The following is a 6,132-nucleotide window of genomic DNA, read 5'->3' on the forward strand; positions in this document are numbered from 1 at the left end:
TCATGAAATATTTCTTTCCACCTTTTGTCAAAACACCATTCATTTCACATAGATCTGAATGTATGAGCTCTAGTGGTGCAAGATTTCTTGTTTCCGCAGTCGTGTGAGACTTACGAGGTTCCTTAGCTTGCACACACACTTGACACTTAGATCCCTTGACAGTGGTGAAACTAGGGATTAAGTTCAACTTCGCTAGTCGCGACATGCAACCAAAGTTAACATGACAAAGACATGAATGCCACACATTTGATTCACTATTGTTGCAAATATGATTATCAACTTTATTGCAAACGTCTGATAAGGATAAATGAAATAGGCCTCCTGACTCATAGCCTTTACCAACAAAGGTTCCATACTTGGATATTACAAATTTATTCGACTCAAAGACAAGCTTGTAGCCATCTCTACACAGAAGAGATCCGCTAACAAGATTTTTATTGACGGGGGGGGGGGGACATAATGCACGTTCTTCAGCCGCACGATCTTCCCCGAAGTAAACTTCAGATCGACCATGCCAACACCACGACCAGAGACACTTGAACCGTTGCCATCAGCACGGTTGAAGTCCCTGCGGTCTGATAAGACGAAAACATGGAAATATCACCGCATACATGCACATTAGCACCCGTGTCAATCAACCAGTCAGGAGAATGACATACTGAAAGAATAGTGGGAAATATACCATACCCAGCATCCTTCATGTCAGTGTCTCCAATGACAACATTAGCGGTCTTGCCTCCTTTCCCAGGATAACGCTTGTCATAGCGATTAGGCCAACTAGGAGCCCAATGATCAGGATCCCCACACACATGACAAGCACCTTTCTTCTTGCCATTCTTCTTCTTGAAGTTCGTGTGTTGCACAACCTTGTTCTTCCCATCAAACTTTACTTTACCATCAAACTTGCCCTTGTTCTTGAACTTGTGGGGCTGAAAGTTCTGCTTCTATACCACATTGGCACTAGATCCTCCCTCAATACCTCGAGCACGTGTGTCCTTTGCTCTCGCCTTTTCTTCCACATCAAGAGTGCCAATGAGATCCGGAACAGAAAACTCCTGCCTCTTATGCTTCAGTAAGGTAGCAAAGTTCCTCCATGAAGGAGGAAGCTTAGTGATGATACCTCCGGAAACAAACTTGTCCGGTAGCACACAACTGAAGTGCTCAAGTTCTCTAGCAAATGACTGTATCTCATGAGCTTGCTCAACCACAAAGCGCTCTTCAGTCATCCTGTAATCATAGAATTGCTCCGTGATGTACAGCTCAGTGCCAGCATCCGAGACCCCAAACTTGGCCTCGAGTGCATCCCACATATCTTTTTCATTATCAATTGACGCATAAGCATCAACTATGTTCTCACCAAGAACACTCAAGAGAGCAGTCTTAAACAGAGTATCCATTTTCTGAAAGGCTTGTGCCTGTTGAGCATCAAGCTCCCCTTCAGGTTTGCCAAGAGTGGCGTCATAGCAACTCATGGTTTGAAACCATAAGACTGCTCTCACGCGCCACCTCTTATAGTGGATACCCTCAAACATAGGAGGTCTCATGAAAGCAACAAAACCACTTGGTGTAAATTGCCTGTAATAAGGTTTTTGGATTGTTGGAAATATGAGCAATTTACCAAATGATTTTATTAACAGAAATACTAGATAAAGCATGACTAATATAATAGAGAGAAAACAAGTCATGCTTTCTGACAGAGAGAAGGTAAATAGCTTCTGCATATATGAACAGTAGCCTAGCATATCTATAGCAGACAGTAGAACTAGTTGCATACATGAAGTAGAACCTAACATATCTAGAGCAAGTACTAGTACGAGAAACTGTGGCAGGACATCTAACAGAAAGAAGAACACGTACGGGACAACAGCAGAATTAGCACTGGACTTGGGGTCGGTGTCCTCGCCAGCCATGTCGTCGAGGAGGTTGTCGACGTCGGGGAAGAAGTCGTCGGAGTCTGGGGCGTCCGTGACGAATGAGTCAGTCAGTAGTCGCGCAGAGCGCTCCCCAAAAACCTTATCACCCTTCTCCAGACAGCAGCAGCTCGGAGATGGAACCGATGGCGAGAGGAATGAGAAGTTCTGGTGCTCATTCCCGCGACCCGCGGCGCGTCGTGACGAGGCGTGGCGAGGCGGGCGGCGGAGGAGGAGCGCGCGTGGATATCCCTCTTGTTCTCATGCTCCTACAAGTGGGGAAAGAACCTCCCTTATAAGGAGGTTCAACTCCCACTAAACTAGCAATGTGGGACTAAATTTTAGTAGTATTCCTTGCCTTGTACAAATGGGCTAAGTGGGCCGCTAGGATTTATTAGGAATTTCTGAAATAGTTGTTGGGCTGCCCAAAATAGACTAAATTCCAGCAAGATATAGCCGCATCGTGGGCGTTACAGGCGTCGAGGTCGAGGTCGATAGCGTCCTTTATGGCTGGTTGGGGGGCGGGGGCGTGTGGAAGCGGGTGCGTTTTTGAGGAAAATGGGGGAAATGGTGCTGGCTGCCACCGACCGGCGGGCCCGGGGAGAGGAGTAGGCGCGCGCGCGTTCATATCATGTCCGCGCCGACGCAAATCCGGCTCAAAATTGAACCTGGAATGGGTCGCCCGCGGACGAAAAACGGACGCGCGTCTGTTTGGGTTAGCGCGTTGGACCGCCACTTTTGTCCGCTCCGACCCAAACGGATGCGGGCGGACGAAATGGATCGCCTCATTGGAGTTGCTCTAACCTGGCGTCCAGGCTTCTTGCATGGTCACCTGCCAGCGATCCCGGTCAACATCGGCGACTTCGGCGTTCCCAAGTTCAAACTTGATTTCACGGGCAAAATCGCCGAGATCCTCAAACAGCTGGGCCTCGTTCTGCCGTTCAGCATGGGTTCTGACCTGTCGGACATGGTGGAGGACGACGGCACTGGCTTGCCTTTGGTGGTTCGTGACGTTATCCATAAGGCTGTTATCGAGGTCAACAAGGAAGGGACGGAAGCCGCGGCTCTCACCATGATGATTGCGGCTCCTGGAGCTGCTCCCATGGCAATGCTGGAGCCGAGGGTGGATTTCGTCGCTGGCCATCCTTTCGCGTATTTCATAGTCGAGGAGGCGTCCGGCGCGATCATGTTTGCAGGGCATGTCGTCGACTCTAGCAATGGCAGCGGCCCCGTGCGGATTGGGAAACGAAAACATGAGGGTGCACTTAACGAGGAGCGGCTACCTGCTAGAAGATTCGAGTTGTTGCCGGTGACGAGAAACCCGCCGGCGCAGTTCGACACAATAGGCCTGACTGGCTCCAGTGGCCTGGCAATGCTCGCTGCCAGGCTCACGAGGCCCGTCGCCGAGGGGAGCACGGATGGCAATCTAGTCTTCTCGCCGCTGTCCATCTACGCCGCTCTCGCACTCCTGGCCGCCGGCGCCCGGGACGCCACACTGGACGAGATACTCCGCGTCCTCGGAGCGAGGACGCGCGGCGAGCTCGAGAACTTCGTGTCGCGCTTGGCAGCCGACACGCTCCAGGATGGCGTTCGCGTGCGGTGTGTGGAGCGACCTAATGCGGCCATTGAAGCCGGCCTTCCGTGAGGCTGTGGTGGGCACGTACAAGGCAGAGGCTAGCACCGTCGACTTCCACGGCGCGCCGGAGGAAGCGCGCGGCCAGATCAACGCGTGGGCGGCTCAGGCGACGAGGAACCTTATCGACTCGGTCCTCCCAGAGGGGTCGATACACCGAAGGACCCAGGTCGTGCTCGGCAACGCAATGTACTTCAAGGGCATGTGGGAGGACCAGCCGTTTGACATGAGAGATGAGACACACCACGCACAAGCCCTTCCACCGGCTGGACCGCGGCCAGGTTGACGTACCCTTCATGCAGAGCCGGGAGTCGTAGTTCGTTGCCGTGCACCACGGGTTGAAGGTGCTCAAACTCCGGTACAGGATGGGGGCGCCAGATCACGAGGGCACCACAAAACATCCTCCTCCATTGGGCCGTCCTGATTCTGATCCCTACAACTACAATGGTGCTCCTCGCCAAAAAAAAAACTACAATGGTGTTGGTGCTGCTCCGTACATCCATCCCGGCCCTAGTGCTGCATACAACCGTGGGGGTGGGGGTCCGTCTCCAAATTATTTTCCCGTCAGACCTCACCCATACTCCCACCTCCGTTCGGCAACTCCTTCTCTCCCCACACCTATCCGAGGCCATATCCTCCTTATGGTGCACTTGGCCCCGTTGGCTACCCTCCTAACCCCTACTTCCCCCGCCATGATGCATTTGGCAACAGCTACTACGCGCCTAATACATGGGCAGGACATGCTTATCCATCCCCATCCCAGTGTGCAGCTGTTCCGTGGGTGCGCTCCGGCTCTGACTATACCGGGCCAACACAATTCTCCATGTGCATCTTCCTCCCGGATGCCTACGACGGCCTATGGTGGCTGCTAGACATGATGGCATCCCGGCCTGGGTTCCTGCACGACCACCTGCCGATGCAGCGAATCGCCCTCCGCGAGCTCCGGATGCCAAAGTTCAAACTGTCTTTCCATAGCAGTGTGGCCGCCGTCCTCAAGAAGTTGGGGCTCCAGCTGCCGTTCAGTGAGCACGGCGACCTATCTGACATGGTAGAGGAAGACCGCTATGGCTTGCCGATAGTGGTGGGGGATGTCATCCACAAGGCTATCGTCGAGGTAAACGAGCAAGGGACTGAAGCTGCCACGGTCACCACCGAGTGCGGCTATGGAGGATGCAGCTGATTGCCGCCGCCATCTCCACAAGTGGGTTTCATCGTCAACCATCCATTTGCCTACAACATAATGGAGGAGGTGACACTAGTAAAAAAAGGGTCATTAGTCCCGGTTCATAAGGGCCTTGCCGCTGGCTAGAGCTCCACCTTTAGTCCCGGTTGGTAACATTAACCGGGACTAAAGGTAATTTTTTTTAATTTTTTTCTCGATTTTCAAATTTCTGAATTATTTTATAATTTAATCTCTAATCACCCACCCCTCATCACTGCTCAATTTAACCTCTAATCTGTAATCACCCCTCATCATTCCAAATCATCTAATTTCCCGACCGGTCACCCATCCCTCTCACTACTCCAGCCCGGGCACGCTTAACTTTCGGGTTCTATTCTTCTTCGTTTCCAAGTCTGCACTTGTTGTTTTCCTAACAATAGTAAGATATAAATCCTATTAACCCTTGGGACTTTAGCTTGAGCATGAAGTCACACATTTCACTGTTTGAGTTTGAAACTATTATTTTACAAAACAATAATTATTTAGTAACACTAATATTTCTTGAATAAATAGTTTGACCATAGTTTGATCACAGTTTGACCAGATTTGACCAAAATTCAAAAAAACCGAAATAATTATTTAGTAACACTAATATTTCTTGAATAAGTAGTTTGACCATAGTTTGACCATTGTTAGACCATAATTTGACTAGATTTGACAAAAATTCAAAAAAACTAAAATGATTATTTAGTAACACTAATATTCTTCAATAATTATTTAATAACACTAATACTTCTTGAATAAAGAGTTTGACCATAGTTTGACCAGATTTAACGAAAATACAAAAAAACTGAAATGTGAGCATAACTTTTTATCCTTGTAGAATTTGAGGATTCTAAAAATTTGCAAACAGGCCGTAGGCAAAGGGCATCACACCCTTTAGTCTCAGTTCGTGTCTCAAACCGGGACTAAAGGGCTCAGGTGAACCGGGACTAATGCCTTAGCCGCACGAACCGGGACCAATCACTAGTGCAGAACCAGGCAATAGCACCGGTTCGTAAGGCCCTTTAGTGCCGGTTTAGGAACCGGCACTAGAGTTTCGGCACTAAAGGCCCCCCCCCCTTTAGTACCGGTTCAGCACGAACCGGTGCTAAAGGGAAACCACATGGCACGAGCCAGCTCCGGGGGCCGGGAGCCCTTTAGTACCGGTTGGTAACACCAACCGGTACTAAATGGTTGTGGGTTTTTGTTTTATTTTGTATTTTTCAATTAAATTTGTGTTATCAATTTAATTTAGGATTGTTTTACGTTATAATGAGTTGTAGTCGTCATCATCATCATCATCATCGCATATTAATAAATAAATAAACTCTAGCTAGCTAAAAATCATCATAGTAGTCTAATTACCACTATTTAATCATCATAGT

At 49.3% G+C, this 6,132-nt stretch overlaps 1 pseudogene; it reads left to right on the forward strand.

Annotated features, from left to right (window-relative positions):
• Nucleotides 1-2,685: 2,685 nt before the first annotated feature.
• On the forward strand, nucleotides 2,686-4,852 carry LOC125527504 (uncharacterized; annotated as a pseudogene).
• The last annotated feature ends 1,280 nt before the right edge of the window (nucleotides 4,853-6,132 follow it).

The sequence above is a fragment of the Triticum urartu genome, chromosome 3A (assembly GCF_056163025.1).
Source record: "Triticum urartu cultivar PI428250 chromosome 3A, HENAU_Tu73, whole genome shotgun sequence".
NCBI lineage: Eukaryota > Viridiplantae > Streptophyta > Magnoliopsida > Poales > Poaceae > Triticum > Triticum urartu.